This window comes from Chiloscyllium plagiosum, unplaced genomic scaffold, assembly GCF_037043375.1.
Source record: "Chiloscyllium plagiosum isolate Xiang-an unplaced genomic scaffold, Cpla_swu_hap1 HiC_scaffold_1, whole genome shotgun sequence".
Lineage (NCBI taxonomy): Eukaryota > Metazoa > Chordata > Chondrichthyes > Orectolobiformes > Hemiscylliidae > Chiloscyllium > Chiloscyllium plagiosum.
Window position 1 is genome coordinate 49,592,955 of NW_028270139.1, and position 21,773 is coordinate 49,614,727.

Here is a 21,773-nt window from a genome sequence, read left to right on the forward strand (position 1 = left end):
TAGTGAGACTGAATTAAACAACAGCAAAGTCAGCGATTAAAATACTGCAAAGAATTTGTGCCAGACACAGTTTCCTGAAAGAATTAGTATTGGACAATGAAACTCAATCTATGAGCTTGGATTGCAGGAAGTTCACTTTGAAGGCAGCATCAATGAGGTGACAAGTCCTCTACTCCATCCTTATGTTGGGGTAGAAGGAGCAGTCAAGACAGTGATGCATAAGAATCCAGACAGGGGATTGGTTCTTTTTGGATTTGGCCCTTAATTGATGGTAAAGTGTTGATCACAGCTGTATTATAAGACACTACTTCTTCTACAAGAAAAACATCTCTTTTTTTTCAGCTTGATCCACTGGTGCCCTCATGACTGTATCTGCTGTTACTTGACTTTTCATTACAGAATGTTATCATTGAATAATGAGGACTCTCCAGTGTAACTATCAATGACACTAGTTTTGGAACACAAACTCAAGCCAAACATAATCTCTCAACAACATGAGAAGGCAAAATAACTAAAGAAGAGCCACAGAGGGAAAAAAAACAGAGTTGGTATATTCTCTAGCTTATGGCATTCCTGATGAAGGGCTTATGCCTGAAATGTCGATTCTCCTGCTGCTCAGATGTAGCCTGACCTGCTGCGCTTTTCCAGTGCCACACCTTTTGACTCTGATCTCCAGCATCTGCAGTCCTCACTTTCTCATAGGGCAAGAATTGTCAACCATAAAGCCAAGAAGTCAAAAGCTACTGTCATCAAGAAAGAAAACAAATCAATTGAAATCTCACACTGTCAGAATGCCTGAAGGGAAATTCAGGAGGAACAAGAAATCATTGATCTTCCTGAAATCAAGAAGTGATAGAGTCATAGAATCCCTACAGTGTGGAAACAGGTCATTCAGCCCATCAAAGTCACACTGATGCTCAAAAAAGCATCTAATTCCTGCATTTCCCATGGTTAATTGACATACCCTGCACACTATGGAACATTTCAGCATGAACAATCTGCCTAATCTCTACATCTGTTGATTGTGGAAGGAAACCAGAGAACCCAGACAAAAATCACACAGACACAGTGAGAATGTGCAAACACCACTCAGGCAGTTACGTGAGGGTAGAATTGAACCTTGGTCCTTGGTGCTGTGAGGCAGCAGTGCTAACCATTGAGTCACCATACCACACAAGCTTGATTAGCATGTGATACCCAATTTGATCATCACAGGATATGAGACTGTCCTATCTATACCACATTAGAGAGTATGCAGAGCGGTACAACTATTTCAGACACAGTTTCACACCATTACCCTCAAGTTGAACTCAAGCCAAGCAGATGGAAATGTTCCAATAGATTTCCAGATCATCTTGAGTCATGAGACTGACATTGAGGGCTAGGGTTTGAATGTGATGTTGATGATGGCAATAGTATTGTTAGTAATTACATCACTGATTACAAAGAGTAAGTAAGCAAATGAAAATAAATTACTGGAATGATTTAGAGCAACTACAGAGAAACTTAGGAGATGATGTGTTATAATAAGATTCATTATTTTTATTCATTCACAGGATGTGGATAGTTCTGACTGGGCCAACATTTATTGCCCATCCTTGATTGCCCATGAAAAGGTGGCGATAGCTGTGTCCTTAAACCCCTGCATTGCTGACATTTAAGGGAGTTCCAGGGTTTTGACCCAGTGACACTGAAGGAATGGCGATATATTTCCTTGTTGGGATGAGGAACAGCTTGGAGGGGAACTTGCAGATGATGCTGTTTCCATGTATTTGTTGCCCTTGTCCTTCTAGATGTTAGTGGTCGTTTGAAAGATGCTGTCAGAGGATTTTTGGTGAGTTACTGTAATGCACCTTCCACATTGTGCACACTGATATCACTTTCATAGATGGTGATTGAATAGAATATTAAAGCTTGTGGATGGATTGGTGATTAAGTGAGCTGTTTTGCCTAGAATGGTGTAATCTTCTTAAGTGTGTAGGAAGTGCATTTATTCAGACAAGTAGAGAATATTCCATTGCATTCCTGACCTGCACTTTGTAGAGGATGGATTGGCGTTGGAGAAAGGGTTGATTTATTTGCATTATTTACACTATATACATAATGCTCTCACTCTGATGTTGATCAGAGAGAAGACAATAGTGTAGAATGAGCATTTGAAGAGAGAAGTCTTAGACATTACAGTAAAGATCTGTATTTGAAGAACTACTATGTACAGATGTAATTAAAGGAGTGTCACAGTTGAAGAGCTTTACTTTGAGACAAAGAACAAGCAGCCTCAGGGACAGGGTATGTGTAGATACCCACAGCCTGAGATACTCTAGACTGGTATTCGAGTGCGCAGGTAACAGTAATCGCTTAAAGTATAAGATAAACCAACATTAAGTGTTAAGAGGAAGGTCTACTATTGTATTTGGGAGCAACTGGTTTCTGAATCCTCAAAGCAATCAGCAAATAGTCCTTCAAAAACTACCAAACCATTCCTTGTGGACTTTTGCAACTTGAAACTAAAAGAGGAGGTAGAAAGGTAGAGTGAATGTTCTCAGCACATATACAAAAGCTGACATCATATACCTGATGCCAGCAAGAGAAAGATCTGAGGGAAGGTGTTTGATTTGATTGACTATGTCAAAAACTATAGTGAGGTGAGGATAAAGAACAATCCGTCTTGTTATGAACAACTGCTAATGTAGAAGTCAACTGCTATAACAATGTATAAAATTCTGTTAATGTTCGAGTAAACTGATATGGGATAATGTTTCATGGAACTTGAATCACTTGCTTTCTGATTAACAGTGCTAAAGTCCGAATCACAGAAGAAGGTAAAACAGTTATCTTTATCCACTTACTGTTATCAGTATTATTTGTTAAACCCAAGTTCTGCATATTCTCCAGGCCAACTTACCAGATGAAGGGCAATGTTCTGACTTTGAGTGATTGAGGAGAGGCTTTGCCTGCCAGCTGTACATATCACATGCTGTTCAGGACTTTCCAGCTACTTAAAATGATGATGGAAATCTGTGCACAGCACGTGCCTGAATTTCTGATATGTGCTCTCGGCAAGACCCCTTGCTGCTGCTGAAATGCAGGAACACAATGGGCACCTGCAGGAAGTGGTTGTAAGAGAAGATTGTATTGCCCTTGGAGTGCTAACTGAGTTGAACATATAGCTGCAATAACTTTCTGGAGTAGGCCTGTCTGAAACAAGTTATGAGAGATCCTGAGGAGCTCAGTCTAATATGCTAAACACACTGGATAATGTGTTGTTGGGGTGACAGGGCTCTTGTCAGCCAGCTGGAGAGCCTGTGCAGTCTTTTCCAATGAAGAGACAATGAACCCCATGTCAGTCAGGCAGTGGCTGAGTGTACTGGCTGGCCTTGCCCTTAAATCAGGTCCCTGGTAGGGGGCAAGTGCCACTTACAGAGAGATGCCCATCAATCAAAGATGGGAAACTCTTGTGTGTAGCAATGGCATAGAGGAGGCCATGAATCTGGCCGGAAGCATAGCCCAGAATTTGATGTTTTGGGAATTGACCCATGCTACATATATCTAAAAGGGGTAGGGTGCAGTTTGTCGTGGATGGTCAACAGGACAGGGGCTGGGGAAGAAACTTTGGGTAGGAAGCAAGAACAAAATTTTAAGTTTTTAGGATCTCCCCACACCTCATCCTGACCTCACTGATGTTCAGTTCCTCCATCAGGATTAGTGCTGATCAAGGGGCATCACTACTCTCCCCACTTGGGTGACAATCTACTCACAGGCTGGCAGCTTTTGTGAATGCTGCATGGAGACAGGTCCATTGGAAGCTGGGGTAATTCCAGTGACAGCAAAATGAGGCATTTGGATGGACATTAATTGGCCATTTAAGCACCTCAGTTGGTTGTTGGGGGTGGGGGGAGCTTTGACCATGAGCTTTCCAAGCCAGAACTTAATTTTGGTGAAGGCTAGATTTAGGTACACCACATTGCACACTTGCAATTTCCAAGCTCACTCACTGAAGGAGCAGAAAATTCCACCTGTGGTATCTTTTGTATCTGTGGGATTTAACCATTGAAGGAAAACATTCAAGAAGTATATCACAGCAAAACCTGATATCCCGCTCTTCATTATATATGCTGTCTTACTTGCATTCTTTATGGATGATAGACTTAGATGTCTGTCTTGTGGTTCTTCATAAAGAAAATATAAATGAAGTTTAGGATCTACAAGGGCTATTCAGCTCCTGACCTCATTACAGCTTTGGTCCAAACATTGAGATGAGAATGACATTCCTGACATCAATTTGATTGAGTGTGGCATCAAGGAGCCCTAATAAAAACAAAATCAGTGAGAATATTGGGAAAACTCTTCAGTGTTTAGACTCATGTCAACAAGATTCATCATCTCTTTTCCAGGGCATAACTGCAGGGGTTCTTCACAGGAGTGTCCTGTACCTAATCATCTACATCCATTTCATCGATGAATTCACCACTTGTCTCCCAAAACCAGTCAACCTACGTGTGATGGGATATTCCCCACTTGCTTGGATGAGTGCAGCTTCAACAAGTCAAGAAGCTTGATATTATCCAGGACAAATCAGCCATTTGATCGACACCCCATCTATCAACAGGAACAATCAGTCCCTACACTACAAATGCATAATAGCAGCAGTGCGTACACTCTACAAAATGCACTTAAGAAACTCACCATGCCCCATGATGGCATCTTTCAGACCTATGATCTTCACCACCTAGAAGGTCATGAGTAGCCAATGCATAGGAACACTGCCACCTGCAAATTCCCCTCTAAACCACACAGCATTCTGACTTAGAAATAAAGTAGTATTCCTTCATTGTCTGGATTAAAATCCTGGAACTTCCTTGTTAAGCATATTGTGGGTTTACATATACCATGTGGGCCATAGCATTTTGATATGGCAGCTCATCAACACTCTTTCAAGTGCAATTAATTATGAAAGTAAATAACCAATGATACCCCAACACCTACAATATCAATTTTTGCAATATCCTTTTTTTATCAAGTTGAAGACTTGTACTGTACCTTTAAGAGAGAGTGAATGCTGTTTTGTACTGAGAGCTTACAAACACCTGTCATATGACTAACTAGCAGTCTTAGAATGTACTGGAAAATTGAAAATATTGCAACATTTGGTTGTGAAATAGATAACTGAGTTGGTTGCTGTTTTGACAGCAATTTGAATCTAACCAATCTGTTTAAAGTATGCCCCAGGATACTAAAATCTAATTGATTTTGAATTTATTCTTTTGTCAACATTGCACCAATAAGACAATCCGATTTTGAGTATTAAAAAAGCAGGTATTTTGAAAGTCAGACAGAGAGTAATTGCCACTCCAAACACTCTCTGTCAAGGTACCTTTTCATATGAAACATCTTCGCAGTAAAAGGCAGAAGACGACCCAGGGACATTTTCAGCCGACAGAAGGACACTGGAGATGACAGCCACTGTATGGTTTTGAAATTAAGTTGATGTAATTTTAATACAGGTTTTTATTGGAACAGTATATTGTTATAGATTTGGAGGCAGATAATAATCACTTAAGGGAAAGGGGGGCTTAGAGTTGTGAATAGTTGTTGTTTAATGTTCACTTTTACAGTAAGGAATAAATTGATATGATTTTTCTTCAAATACTGAAATTTGGGATTTCTCTGGTATTCATACTTTAACAGATTACGAGGCGAGGTACGCTTTTCTGGGTGATTAGTTTAATTGGCAGAAGGGTCCACCGCCGTGTCGTAACAAATTTCAATGGAAAATTGTGTCCATTGCACCTGTGATTTTCCAAAAAGTTAGCTACCTTTTCAGTTACTTCGCAGTAGTGTAAGAATCTCAGAAACAATCACAATTAGTCCTGACCTAATGCTGCTCTGAAACAGTAGTGCGGGCATTGCTAACTTAGGTATAATTCTGTATTTTGTGGTGTGTTGCCATTCCAAAATACTGTCCCATGGTTATTTTTGCAGTTTGACATTAGCCTTGACTCAACGACCTAATTAATTAGAGAAAAGTCTACCATTTAGGTTCGAAGCTGTCAGTGGCAGTAGCAGTCTTATCTTAGTCACAATATCAGTACATGATCAATTACCGTTTTATTAAACTCAGGCTTCAGATTTGCCTATTTGTTCAAATCCAGGGACAAGTCTCAAATTTCTAAGTGTGGAGTTCATCAGTTTATTAAGATTGCTTTACAAATTTGGTCCTGCCTGCATTTATATAAGTGCCAATTTGTGTCCAACATACCATCTGCTCCTTACCAACAAAAAGGTGCATTTTAATTTGTTACTCAAGGTATAATTATTTCCTATAATTCTTGTGTGTGATTCTATTTTGAGATATTGGAGTATAACTCATATATATCAATATTAGAATTATTTAGTCAATAATTTTATTTTAAGTCATCTAATTTGTCAACTGGAAATTATTGGCCTTAATTTTTCAAGTTTTATTGATTGTTCTTCCAACTGGGTCAGTTGAACGCTTCATTAATCATTAACCATTGGAGTGCAGCCAGCTTGCTTTCACATTGGTTTGGAAATTCTTTGAACAATCTCAAACATTTGTGTGGCTTGGAATTTTTTCCTGAAAGACTTGTGAGTGTTATTATGACGGTTCACTTTATGTGTCTTGCTTTTTCAAATATAATCCAGATAAATGTGCACAAAATGACAAAATTGTGTCTTTCAGTGTATTCAGTGGACTTGGTACCTGCTTAGGTCACAGATGTAGCAAATTCCAAATTGCTGTGCAGTTTTAGCATTGGACTCAAACTCTCCTTTGATGTGTTCCTCATAGATGCCACTGTTTTGCCTGAAGACCATTTTGTACAATTGGACCTATCCTTTTCCGGCAGAGTCAGTCATTTATATCTGGCTGTATTAGAAAAACAATCTGAGGGTTAATTACTCAATTCTCCACCTTCTTCTTCTTTTCTACTACAACTGCAAAGTGACAGTAAATAACAAACAATCAGCAGATGGCTAATGAATATTACCTTCTGCCTCCTTGTTTTGTTAGGGGGAATAAGAACACATAATTCTGGTTGAGCTTTCAGATTTTAAGGTCTCTTGTTCACTAACACTGAAATGAATTTTTATTTATTGCTTTTACATAGTAAAATGCAGTTATTCAGAGTGCGATCTTTTTAAGAATCCAATACCAATCACTGACGTATTACTCCATCTCCTGTGCTGTGGTTTGGGTTAGTAAGTTTACTGCTTTCAGACCAAGAACATTCTCATTATAATCCTAGATCTAGGTGAGGTTGCCTCTTCTCACATAAATCACACTGGGTATTGCAATGAAAATTTTCTGGTTTAGTTAGGGAGGTGGTCGTCCATCATTAATGCTACTGTTTATGACTGTTATCGGAACTGTAGCTGTTGTTTTTCAGTTGGCGATAGAACCAGATTTAGCTGGATTTCTTGTTAACAATTCATATTGCAAAGTGAACTGTTGAACATTAGCTTTTAGAAATGTTGGAGATTTGAAATGTCTGATGACAGTGTGCAGCCTGGGAATGCAAACATTGTTTGTGTAAACTCAATACTGGAACTCAAGTAATCAGGAAGTACAGTAGATATTGAGAAATAGTACTTTGCACTGGTACATATTGAAAACAATTTTTTTCAAAATGACAAAACGTCTCAAAATTAAAACAAAAATCAATATGAACATTCTGTTAAGATAGAAATCTGATACACTAAAGGGGGATATCAATAAAATAACACAGGCCTATTAAGTCTTTACTAACCTTCAGATAACCTTAAACACTTTTGATAAATTTATTTCTCCACAGATAATGATCATTGAATCGTATGATCATTGCAGCACGAATCGAGGCTATTGTCCCAGAGAATTGAAGAATTCTCTGGAACAATATCTGTATCTGCATTTAGGGTGTAGTTTGTCCGAAGTTCGTCTGTGCTGCAGTGTGTGGTGGCTTGTTGGAATAGTGTTCCAACTATTCCAACGAGCCACCACACACTGCAGCATAGACGAACTTTGGAAAACAGAGGAGAACCACCTATACAACGTATTCAAGAAGAACGGAAACTCAAAAAATACAGTGCGCAGATTCCTCAAGAACAAACCACAACAAGCAGACCAAACACAGCCAGAAACCCTAACCACCTTACCATACATCAAAGAAGTCTCAGAAATGACAGCCAGGCTACTAAGACCCCTCGGAATCCTAGTAGCACACAAACCCACCAACACTCTCAAACAAAAACTAACAAACTTAAAAGACCCAGTACAACCCATGGACAAAACCAACGTCATCTACAAAATTCCATGCAAGGACTGCCACAAACACTATGTAGGACAAACAGGAAGAAAGTTAGCCACCAGGATACACGAACACCAGCTAGCCACAAAAGACACGACCCTCTCTCCCTCGTAGCCCTACACACGGATGAAAAAAACACCATTTCGACTGGGACCACACATCTATCCTGGGACAGGCTAAGCAAAGACATGCCAGAGAATTCCTAGAGGCCTGGCACTCCAACCACAATGCCATAAACAAACACATAGATCTAGATGCCATCTATCAACCCCTCAGAAAACGAACAGGAAATGACATCACCACAAACCCCAGAAACCCCATTCAGGAGAGAGATATAAATAGAAAGCAGGAGACAACAGCTTCGCTTCACTTGGAGGTCGCCACTGATGATGTTACCTCGCCAGGTAATGAAACGTCTGGATATCAAACCTGCAGCTCAGCGAGCAAACCTACACCCTAAACCTCAACCTGAGCTACAAACCTTCACAAACCTTGCAAAAATCTGTTATTGCAGAGGATAAAATATTATCTGCTGAATTTCTTCAGTATATTTTAAATTGTAAAAGTCAATTAATGGCGCTAAGTCTATGTTTCAGCTCAGAAACTATAAAAAAATGCTGTTGAACAGCAAATCAGTTTTTTTTTGTGTGGTTCAAGCCTGAGACTATGCAAGCTAGGAATGACACTACATTTATTTCATGTTCTGGTTCGTCTACTAAACTAAATAATTTTGTGACATGCAGTGTCATATCAAACATCAGCTTGTCTAGGAATCTCAAAGAGATTACTTTCAACAAAGCAATTCTTATGCGATACAATTAGCAGTCACTGAGCTTAATTAATTTATAAGATAGCAATTCCCCCAGAGTTTATGCACATGTGAATTGCTTTTTGTCAAACAACATCATATAATTATGATCCAGAAAAAAACAGGTCTTTCTCTCTTATGAAAGAATCTTAACAAATCGGGTGAGATTGTTAAGATTTATTTTCATGACTTTTTGTGTACAATAAAATAATTGAAACAAAATAACCAAACTTGTTTGCAATATACAATCATAAACATAACACACCAAACAATGAAGTTGAACAAAACTAAGGAACTTATGCTATTCAGCCCTAACCCACATCCAAGTGTGTAAAGCACCCTACTTAATCAGAGCAATATAACCATAGCCTGACATTGTATTGAAATAGTAATTAGCCAGAAGACATTTTTGATATAAAAAACACAACAAATTGCACCAACACTTTGTCATTTATTTGTTTCTATAGTAGTTTACGATACTATCTTCAGAATATATTTAAATATTCATCTTGAAGCTATCTCAAAAATGTCAACTTAATGACTTCAAGACGAAGTGCACACATGGGTCACAAATGTAAATAGCTGCAACATTACAGACATTAATTTGCCCTGCCTTAGCTGTGGTTCCCCCATCCCAGTTAGAACAAAGGTTACTTGCAGCATTCAAAAGAATGTGCTGAGCCAGTTATTATGTGAAATTGCTGCTTCTTGTTGTCAGCTGCAGCTGTTTCCTATGTTGCTCGTAGTACTCTCCACATAATTTGTTTTGTTGCTTGTAATGTTTCCTGCAGTAAATGTTAACATTTTATGTCTAAGCTCTATAGTTATTTTATGTACGAACATCTCACTGGGCACACTCAAACTCGCTGAGTTTAAATTATGATGATTGCAAATATCATTTAATCTGCACCATTTATTGAAATCAATGCCACATCCATATATTTGTAGATCTAAATAGTAGATTTTCAATCAGCTGCTGAGCATAGAATTGGCTACCCTTTGTAGAAATTACCTTGCCCTCATTTTCATTGAAACCAACAGGAGGTCAATATGAAACTGCAGTTTTACACGTTAGCCACAAGTTAAAAATCAAACACCCACTCAGATCTATTCTCCCAAATACAAGAGATGGATTCATTCTCTATCTTCATTGTCACTCTCTGGAAACATTAGTTGTACTTATAAGTGAGAGCTGTGCTTTCAGATACTGAAGAATGAAGAATCTCTCATAGCAACGGTCCCTGCTGTTTTTGAGATGTGAAGAGCACTGCCTAGGAGCACAATTGACAGTGAGCCAAAGGAAGAGGTATTAGGGTGGGTGAATGAGAATGTGATTAAGGAAGTAGATTTTAAGTATGTCTGCAATGAGGCGGGAGACATCAAGGGATGAAAGATCCAGGAGGCAGGGGTGAGGGGGCAGGGTCATTCCAGAGCATGTGATCGATACTTAATTTTAGTTATTGGTGCTGTTCTGATTCTAGTGAGTGTATTTGAGCAATTTTTAAAATTCTGACTGGTTCAGATTCCTGTGTCAATACCAAACCTAGTTAGAAGTCACACGATAGCTCAACAGGTTTATTTGAAATTACAGCTTTCAAAGTCATCACCTGATGAAGGAGCAGCGTTACAAAAGCTTGTGATTTCAAATAAACCTGTTGGACTATAACCTGGTGTCGTGTGACTTCTGACTTTGTCTACCTCAGTCCAACACTGGCACCTCCACATCATGAATAACAAACCTATTTTGATACGCTGTACACTGTACTATCAGATGAAACTGACTTGTTAAAGATAAACTAATAGGATGAGCCAAGGGAATCTCTAATAAAGGTAGAAGGTATAGTTTGTTCAGCTCACTGCATACTGAAATATAACTTTAAATCTGATTGTAAGCTGCAGTTCATTTCCCAGGATGGGGATTCCTTTCTTCAAATACACTCGAAGTCTGACCAAAGCACCTGGTAACAGGTGAGGAATGGTGGGGACACTGAGAAATACCCTCTGAGGCTGCTGTCAAACTCCCCTCTATCCCCTCTATCCCTCACACCCCTCAACTCCATGACCTACACCCTGCAAATTTCTCTGCACTATTAATTAGCTGTAAATAAGTTTGAACCATGAACCTAGAGCTCTGGTGGCTGTTTATCCTGCAGCAGTTACCTCTCTCCTGTGAGCTTTCTGAACACACAGATGTAAGGGAATATGAACACACAAATTACAAGCAGCGTAGGCCATCCAACCTTTGAACCTGATTAAATCCTTTCCATTCAAGAAATATATGGCTGATCTGCCAACTGCCTCAACTCCTGCATATTGATAATACCAAAAGCAGGTAATTGTTAAGGTGCAGAAGGAGGCCATTCAGCCCATCCTATCTATACTGGCTCTCCAATATGAATCAGTGCAATCTCCTGCCTTTTCCTGTTGTTTACAACTCCAGTGAAGCTGGCAGCTGAAGGTTCAAAGTCATGTTCTGCAATCTCCAAATATGAAAAGTAGCTCCCTCATTGGATCTTCCTGCTCCTGCCTGATGTTAATATTGGACACAGGCCATAGAATCTTCAAGAAGGGTGGAAAAGGGAAAATAAATGAGGGGAAACCCAGAAACCCCCCTCTCTGCTTCCTGTACCAGACAGCACCTTCAACTCACAACTGAGCTGCACAGTATTTCCAGTTTCTTGTACCTCAGGCAATATCAGACTGATTAAGTGCAGAAGACCACACAATGAGACGACCCGAAGATCAGAACCAGTCTTAGACAAGAAGGGAAGCACAAGTCGATGACTGCAGATGCTGAAACATTGACCAACCCTCAAAGACAAGAGGAGCACCCTGTCTCAACCCTATTGAAAGGGTATTACTGGTCCTTTCTGACAAACAGTTCAAATGCAGTGGTAGGGACTTGTGGATAGTGTAGCAAATCCTTGGAAGTGCATGTCAGAAGTAGATAGCTAGTGTAGATTTGAATCTGTTCACTTGACGATTTAAGACTGCTTGCTGAAGAGTCCTGTGAAGAGGGTGAGAGACATTGATAGAGTTTAGTTGATGTACAATAGTAGAGTCTGATAAATATTATTTCTCCTTGAAAAAGTGTTCAATAACGTTGTGTTGGACCTTCTCCTCACTCTTGTCCCCTTTATCTAGCTCACTGTGTAACGTGCCTGTGTTAAAAAAAGGGTTACTGAAAACTGGTCAAAGTTAGTCAGAGTACATTTACCCATCTTTTACTTTACGACACGCCAATTTTCAAATTTGAATCACTCACAACAATCTTCCTGTATGCCAGATATGACTCCAACCAGCAAAGACTTTGCCCTTCAATTCCCTTCAATTACAGTTTTACCAAGGCTCCTTGATATCACACTCGGCTGAATGTGGCCTTGATGTCAAGGGCTGTCACTTTCACCTGACCTCTGGAATTTCACTCTTTTGTCAATGTTTGAGCCAAGGCTGGAATGAGTAGCTGAGTGGCCCTGGAAGAATCTGAGCAAGACATCAGTGAGCGGGTTATTGCTGAGCAAGTTCAACGTGATGATACAGCTGATGACACCTCCATCCCTTGACCGATGATCGAGATGGACTAATCGGGTGTTTTTGGCTGTGTTGGTTTTTTCCTAATTTTGTGTACAAGGCTTAGCTGGGCAATTTTCCACATTAAAAAACAAAGAACCACAGATGCTGAAAAACAAAATTAAAAAAACCCAGAAATTGTTGGATAAACTGTACAGGTTTTGGCAGCATCTGAGAAGAGAAAACAGTTAACATTTTGAGACTCATGACCCGGCTTCAGAATCTGGACTTGAAATGCTATCCCTGCTTACTCTGCACAGATGCTGCCAGACCTGTTGAGCTTCTTCAGCAATTTCTGTTTATTTTTGTTTCCGTTTTCCACATGATTGGGCAGATGCCAACGCTATAGCTCTACTGGAAAAACATGACTAAGGGCAAAACAGATCCTTCAGTAAGCGTCTTCAGTACTAATACTAGAATGTTGTCAGGGTTCCTAGCCTTTGCAGTACCTAGTGTCTTTAGCCATTTCTTGAGATCACATTGATTGAATCAAGTTGGCTGAAGCCAAGCAGAGAAAACTGAGATGGATCTTCCTGGATTTTTGTGCCCACACCTCCTCCCTCACCTCCATCCAAGGCCCCAAAGGAGCCTTCCACATCCACCAATATCATTTATTGTATCCGTTGCTCCCGATGCGGTCTCCTCTACATTGGGGAGACTGAACGCTTCCTAGCAGAGCGCTTTAGGGAACATCTCTGGGATACCCACACCAATCAACCCCATCACCCTGTGGCCCAACATTTCAACTCCCCCTCCCACTCTGCCGAGAACATGCAGGTCCTGGGCCTCCTTCACCGCTGCTCCCTCACCACCCGACGCCTGGAGGAAGAACGCCTCATCTTCCGTCTCAGAACAATTCAACCCCAGGGCATCAACGTGGATTTCATTAGTTTCCTCATTTCCCCTTCCCCCACCTCACCCTGCTCCAACCTTCCAGCTCAGCACTGCCCTTATGACCTGTCCTACCTGCCTATCTTCTTTTCCACCTATCCACTCCGCCCTCCTCTCTGACCTATCACCTTCATCCCCACCCCCATTCACCCATTGTACTCTGCTACCTTCCCCCACCCTACTCTCTGACCTATCACCTCCATCCCCATCCCCATTCACCCGTTGTACTCTATGCTACTTTCTCCCAACCCCCACCCCCACCCCCCTCTCATTTATCTCTCCACCCTGCAGGCACCCTGCCTCTATTCCTGATGGAGGGCTTTTGCCCGAAACGTCAATTTTCCTGCTCCTTGGATGCTGCCTGACCTGCTGTGCTTTTCCAGCACAACTCTAATCTAGAATCTGGTTTCCAGCATCGGCAGTCCTTGTTTTTTCCTTCCTGGATTACTGTCAAGTACGTTTTTCTCTCATGTTGTTTTCCACCTTCTGTAGACCCAGTCTTACAGCTCTGTCTTTTAGCACTGGACAAGCTCAGTCAGTAGAGGTACTGCCATTCCCCTATCCTGAAATCCCCCACCCAGAGTACAGGTTTCACCCTTGCCACCCTTAGTATTTCCTCAAAGTGCTGTTCAATATGGAGGAGTACTGACTCATCGGCTGAGGGTGGGGGAGCATGGTGCATGCTCATCATCAGGTTAGCCCACTGTCAATACCACTGCACCATCACCTTTCCTGAGTGAGACATTGCTGTTTCTGAAGATGGATGTGAGAAGATTTGAATGCATTCCATCCTAAAGTAACTAATATCTATTACCAACAGGGCTTGGCCATCTTGAAGAAAGCTAATCTACATAGTTACCCCAGGGCAAATCCTCCAGAAAGACTTGAGAAGAGACCCACCTACAGGAGTGATTTAAGGTATGAAGGACCAAAATAATCCAGGGTAAAATTTTATTGGAATGAAGAAAAATGCAGCAAAATTCACAGTCCTAAGGTTATTGATGTGTTTTCTAAAATCATATTTCTTAAAAAATGGTTTTTTGATCATACCTTTATTTGGTCACTAAAAGGAGATCAGAGGACCAAAACTTGTAGACCTTGTAAAACTTGAAAGCCTTTTTTTTGCCCACATCAATGAGAAACTAACAACAATGTAGGAGTGTCTGAATTTTAAATTGCAATTTGTACATGTAGCATTAAGAAAGAACAGATAATTTATAGATCATTTGTAATAACTATTCTTGAAAAATTCTTAAGGAGCTAAGGGGTGGCACGGTGGCTCAGTGATTAGCAATGCTGCGTCACAGTGCCAGGGACCCGGGTTTGATTCCAGCCTTGAGCGACTGTGTGGTGTTTGCACATTCTCCCTGTGTCTGTGTGGGTTTCCTCTGATTGCTCTGGTTTTCTCCCACAATCCAAAAATGTGCAGGTTAGGTGAATTGCTCATGCTAAATTGTCCAATTGTGTTCAGGAATGTGTAGACTAGGTGCATTAGTCAGGGGAAATTGAGAGTAATATGGTAGGGGAATGGGTCTGGGTGGGATATTCTTCAGGGGGGTCAATATGGACTTGTTGGGCCGTAGGGCCCTATTTCCATACTGTATGGATTCTATGATAAACTATGAAAGTAACACAATACTCAAATGTTGAAATGTGCAAAAGGAAGAACAAAGTCTCTAGATGCCAGCAGAGACCCTTCTGCTGATCTTAAACACAGAATGTGCAAACTCCACACAGTTGTTCAAGGCTGGAATTGAACCCAGGTCCCTGGCACTGTGAGGCAGCATTGCTAACCACTGAGCCACTATGTCATCCCTTAAAATGCTTCAAGCATAATTTTATGAGGAGTGAACAATGGAAGATACATGCTAAAAATGGTGTGCTGACAAAGGAAAATGCCAATAAGAGTAGTTGTTTTTAACTAACCTGTTGAGAAATGTTCTGATACACCTCTGGAGCAGGTAGGATTTGAACCCAACCTTTGCCCCACTGGTCAGGAAACTATCACTACTCAAAAGCACCCTCCAATCAGATAGACTTTTAGAATTAACCTGTTTAGAGATGCTTTTACACACCCATGAAGGCTTTACAATTTAGAACTTCATGTAACTATCTTCCCTTTCAACAAATCAAAACACTTCCTGTGATTATATCTTGTCAGGCTTGTTACAGAATTGTAATCTGACTTAGAATATGTACAAACCAAGAATTAACAATACTCCACGTATAGTAATCCAATTATTAGACTTAGTTAAACTTCCAGTTTCACTTTAGAATGGCAGATATTAAATGTTGACCAGACGTTGCAAGGTACAACAGTATTCCATTCACAAAAACATATTAAAAGGACAGCAAATTTGCTGACATTTTACTCTCTGTGGGGAACTCGTTCTTCTGGAAGTATGTAATTTTCTGTCCATTTATTGTTCATGCAGTTGTTAAAGTAGCATTGAGTTGCTCAGTATTATAGATTGTCCTAATCTTTAATGCAAGAAGCATTTCTGACAGAAATGAAGCCTAATTTAAATGGCTGAAAAATGAAATGCCATACGTAGCTAAACTACTGGTGCAGGGCTGGTTGGCAGGCTCCCTGTTGGGAGGGCAATATTAGACATTTATTCCCGTGGAGCACAAAATATCACAAATACTAACAAAATGGAATAAAGCTAGAGCAAGTCCCATAATCGGTCGATTACCTCTCACATGAACATCTTAAAATGCAAAGCAAATTCTGTTGTCTTTGTTAAATAAATTTCTGGTTTGACCTTTTCTTGTGTACTTTTCTTAATGGCATACTGTTTTATGTTCTAAAAGATCAGAAAGAAATATTTTAGATTTTACCTGAGCATACCAGAAATTTAAGAAGGCTGAACCAAAGAAAAGGCCTACACTTAAAATATGCTACACTTTTAATGTAGAAATTTCCAAACAAATCTAACAATTAATGATTGAACAATTTTAACAGATATTAAGCTTGATCTTGAGAAGGAAACTTTTCTATGTTACTAACCTGTTTAATCCTTATATTGAAACTTTGATTGGATAAACCCACATTTATTTCCTTTCTCTGATTGCTATGAAAAGTTGGTAGTGAACTACCTTCTTAATCACTGGTATCAATCTGATGTACCCAAATCTAGGAAGAGAGTTCCAATATTTTGACCTAGTGGTACTGAAAGGACGGTAATGAATTTCCAAGCCAGAATGGTATGTGGCTTGGCTCATATGCTTAAAAATGTTTACTCCATGATGTGACTGTTCAGTGTAGAAAGCCCCATAATATTTTTTAAAAGCACAGACAATTTAAATACTCTTCTTTTGTTTTAGTCTTCAGAGAATCAGCTGTGGTTCAGAGGGTAGCATTCTTGCCTTCCAAGTCAGAAGATGGTGAATCAAATTAAAATGGTGAGACTTAACCACAAAATTCTGACTGAAGCTTCAGTCTTTTACGAAGGGAATGCAGTGATGTTGAGGTGGCACCTTTTGGATGAGATGCTAAACTGCGTCAATGTCTGTTTTCTCAGATGACCATAAAACATTCCAGGGCCCCATTCTGAACAAGTGCAGGGAATAAATCCCAAGTATCCTGGTCAACTTTTATCAGCTTCGCTAAACAACAAATTATCTGGTCGTTATTGCATTGTTATTTGCAGAAGCATACTGTGCATAAATTGTCTGTTGCATTTTCTACATTACACCAGTTATTACTATCATGCTCATGCTTGACTCATTGATTAATGGGGCTTAAATTCAAAATGGGCCTTTTACCTTGGAACGAAATAGAGAATTGATATCACTTTTCTAGGAAAATGGAATTGAGAGGCTCTTTCCTGTCAACAAATAGAGAATGACACAAGGCTCTGAAGTTGATCTTTAAGTCTGAAGAAGACATTAAAATGCAAATGAATTTTCTGGATATTTCATTAAAAAGTCATTCAATAGCAACTCAACTTTCCTGAAGTTAATAATTACCCATCTCCAAATAATTAAAGAAAATGATACATAATATTACTCCCAGAATTTCTGGCTTCAGGGTAATGGGTGTGAGAAAACCATACTCTATCATAAGAAAGGGTGAAACTCAGGCCTCATTAATTGACACTGCTCTATTTGGCAGAAATCACTTGTGATGACAAAAGGCAGAAACACTCTGGTCACAGGTCAGAAACTGGGTTTGCAGATAATGATATTTCTTGAGGCATGTACATTTTTGGAGCAGCAAGGGAGCTAGATTCAGACTGATGTAGGAACAAGACCATAAGATCATATGAAAGAGGAGCAAAAGTGGCCTTTCAGCCCATCACTGAGATCATGGCTGACCTGATAATCCTCAACTCCACTGTCTTGTTTTTACCCATAGCAATTGATTCCATTACTGATTAAAAATATGTCTATCTCTGCCTTAAATATAATGAATGATCCAGCTACCTTAATAAAGAATTCCACAAATTCAAAACCCTCTGAGAGAAGAAATTCCTTCTCATCTTTGTTTTAAATGTGTGACTCCTTATTCTGAGATTATGCTCGCTGCTTCTAGAATTTCCCGTAAGTGAAAGTAACCTTCCCACATTGATCCTGTCAAGTCCTTGAATAATCTTGTATATTTTAATAAAGTTGCTTCTCATTCTTCGGTATTCAAATAAGTACAAGCCAGAGCAGCTCTTCTTCTCCTCATAAAATAATCCCTTCGTATTTGCTATTAATCTAGTGAATCTTCTCTGGACTGCTTCCAATCCAAATACGTCTTCCCTTAGATTTGCTACACAAAACTGTTCATGATATTCCAGTTGTTTCCTGACTAGTATCTTGTACAGTTTTAGAAAAACCTCTCCACTTTTATACTCCATTCCCTTTGAAATAAAGGCTACCATTCCATTTGAAATTCCATTACTCACTAAACCTGGATCCTAGCATTCTGTGATTCACAGGACAAGGACTAATAAATCCCTTTGATCTGTAATTTTCTGCAATCTTTCTCCATTTGAATAATATTTAGCTGCTCTATACTTCCTGCTAAAATGCATAACCTCACTTTTCCCACGTTATATTCCATCTGTCAAATTTTGCCCGCTTACTTAACTTGTCTGTATCCCTCTGCAGACTTTTTGGTCTTACCTTCCTGCTCACCTTTTTTGTCATCTGCAAATATGGCTATAATGCATTCACTCCTTCATCCAATTCATCAATGTATATTATAAATAATACGGCACTGATCTACTGATTACAGTTTGCCATATCTAATATGCCCCCTTATCTCGACACCCTGTCTTAAATTTGTTAGCAAATCCTCTATCCATGCTGATGTATCACCTCCAAAACCATGGGGTCTTAACTTACTAAGCAGCCTAAGTGTGGCACCTTATCAAACACCTTTTGAAAATCCAAATACCTTACATTCACTGCTTCCACTTTATCTATTCTTGTTGTTCCCAACTCAAAGATTTCTCAGACATGATTTTTGCTTTATGAAGCCACACTGATTCTGTTTGATCATATTATGTACAGAAGAACCTCGATTATCCGAATATCTATGATCCGAAAAACGGATTATCCGAAGGAGATCTTGAAGTCCCGATAGAAACATTACATCAAGGACGTGTTTCCAGCAATGATCGCGTCTTTTGTTTACAGTGATTAAACAGGTACCGTTTCCAAACGACTGACTGCCCACCCTCTCTCTCTCTCTCTCCCCCCACACTTTCCCTGGAATTCTACACAGGGGTGAACCCTAAAACCCCCCATTCCCCAGATAATCTCTCCAACATTGTCCTGTACAGGACAAACATGGAACCTGTCAAAACTTTGCAGTAAATAGTTGTGTGTGTAGCTCTGTGCGTGTGTGTGCGCGCGCGTGTGTGTGCATGTGTGCGCATGCGTGTGCACGCTGTTTGGAAACTTACCCCACAAAGGCAGCAGCAGCAGCAGCAGCAGCAGTCTTATTGTTGGTGTCCAGTCCGGCTGTCCCGGAGAGAAGACGGTGTGGATGGGGGTGGGGGAGGGCACGTGGCTGGTGTTAGATGAGGAGGGCGGGGGTGGTGTTGGATGGGGTTGGGGGGGTAGTATTGGATAGGATTGGGGGATGCAGTGTTGGACGGGATTGGAGGGGGTGTTGGATGGGGGCGGTGTTGGATGGGGTTGGGGAGCGGTGTTGGATGGGACAAGCGGGGCGGGGGCGGAGTTGGACAGAGTTGGGGGTTGGAGCGGGGTGGGGGACAGTGTTGGATGGGGTTGGGGCAGGGCGGGGATGGATGGGGTTGGGGATGCAATTTTGGAAGGGGTTCGAAGGGGTGTTGGATGGGGTTAGGGAGTGGTGTTGGACGGGGGTGAGCGGGGGTGGAGTTGGATGGCGTTGGGGGTTGGGGTGGGGCAGGGGGCAGTGTTGGATGGGGTTGGGGGCAGGACGGTGATGGATGGAGTTGGGGGCGGTTTTGGATGGGTTGGGGGGGCAGAGGGAGGTGTTAGACAGGGTTGGGGGTGGGGCTGGTGTTGGGGGCAGGGGTCCGCGTGCTGTGTGTTGCTGCTGTCCCCTGAATGGGGAGCAGACTTTAAAAACGCCAAGCCCCAGAGGAAATGCATTTAATCGATTAACCAAATAATCAATTATCCAAACGAAATAGTGCTCAACCATCATGTTTGGATAATTGAGGTTCCCCTGTATTTCTAAGTGCTTTATTAGTAAATCCTTAATCATAGACTGTCACAACTTTGCAATAACAGACTTTAAGCATATTTTCTCTAGCTAGTCTGTTTTTTTTGTCTCCGCCCTTTTTAAAAATGAAACTGTTACATTGGCAATTTTATAATCCACTGGAACTTTTCCAAAATTTAAGGATTCTTGGAAGATTAATACCAATGTATCCATTATCTCTTTAAGCTGCTTCCTCAACATTCTGGGATGCATATCATCAGATCCAGGGGACATATTTAGTCTCATTTGTTTCCCTAGTACTTTTTCTCTAGTGATTATTACTGGTTTTATTTCCTGTCCTTTTGCCCCATGGGTATTTAATACTTTTGGAATGCTCATAGCCTCTTCTACTGTGAAGAATGATGCAAAATACTTATTCAGCTCCTCTGTCATTTCCTGGTTCTTCATTATTATATCCCCAGCCCCATTCTCTCAGGGGCCTACATTCACTTTGGCTTCTCTCTTACCCTTTATATACTTAAAGAAGGTATTCCTGTCCATCTTGTTTTAACCTGCAAGTTCAGCCTCAAAGTTTATTTCTCCCTCTTTATTAATTTGTTGGCCATCTTTTGTTGATTATTTGAAACTCTTCCAGTTCTCTGATTCAGCAGCAATGCTCCTTCTAAGCTGCATGTCTGCACTCCTGAGTAGGTGCTCCAATGTTCCACCCACATTGTCAGCATGCTAGTCACAGCATTGACTTCTGCTTCCAGTAGTGCACAGGCCTCAAAGACCCTCACAGCTGGTTGGAAAATTACTATGCTTACTATGAATCTTCACCACATTTCAATTTGATGCTATTTTTAACTCCCTGGCCAACCATGGTTGTCTTATCCCCTTTTGAGAATTCTTCTTCCTCACTGGAATATATCTTTGCTCTGAGCCATTTTCTTAATTGTCTGCCATTGATCTTCAACCATTATTGCTGCAAAACTCCTTTCCTAGTCCACTCCTGCCAGCTCTGCCCTCCCTTCTTTGGAATTACCTTCACTTAAGCTGAGCACATTTGTTTTCAACCCAAGTTCCTTCTTGATGAACTGAATGCTAAATTCTACTTGTCGCATGGTCACTTTGCAAGGGGATCTTCTACTCTGACCTTATTTATTAAACTTGCCTTATTACACATCACCAGACCCAAAATAGCCTGATCCCTGAAACCTATTGTTCTCGCAGACTGTGCCAAATTGTTCCTCATGGTTTCCCCCAATCTGACTATCCCAATTTACATGAAGATTAAAGTCACTCATGATTAATGTACTGCCATTGTAACATGCTCTCATTATCTCTTGATTTGTTCTTTGTCTGATTATATAGCTACTGCTTGTGGGAATGGGGTGAGGCCTGTAGACCACACCGACCAGTGTCCTCTTCCCCTTTTCATTTTAACCTCCACGATGTACAATGTAGATTGTACGTCTTCTGATTCAAGATTATTCCCTGTTAACATACATATTCCATCCCAAACCAACAATTATACCCCACCATCCTTTCCTTTCTGTCTGTTCTTTTG

At 40.5% G+C, this 21,773-nt stretch overlaps 1 long non-coding RNA gene across 1 annotated transcript in view; it reads left to right on the forward strand.

Annotated features, from left to right (window-relative positions):
* Positions 1–6,548: 6,548 nt before the first annotated feature.
* Positions 6,549–21,773, forward strand: part of LOC122551718 (uncharacterized) — a 129,413-nt gene continuing 114,188 nt past the window's right edge. Inside the window, exons 1-3 of the long non-coding RNA XR_015757898.1 lie at positions 6,549–6,609; positions 14,396–14,493; positions 16,903–16,980. This is a non-coding gene — a long non-coding RNA (uncharacterized LOC122551718). The remainder of the gene's footprint in view (positions 6,610–14,395; positions 14,494–16,902; positions 16,981–21,773) is intronic.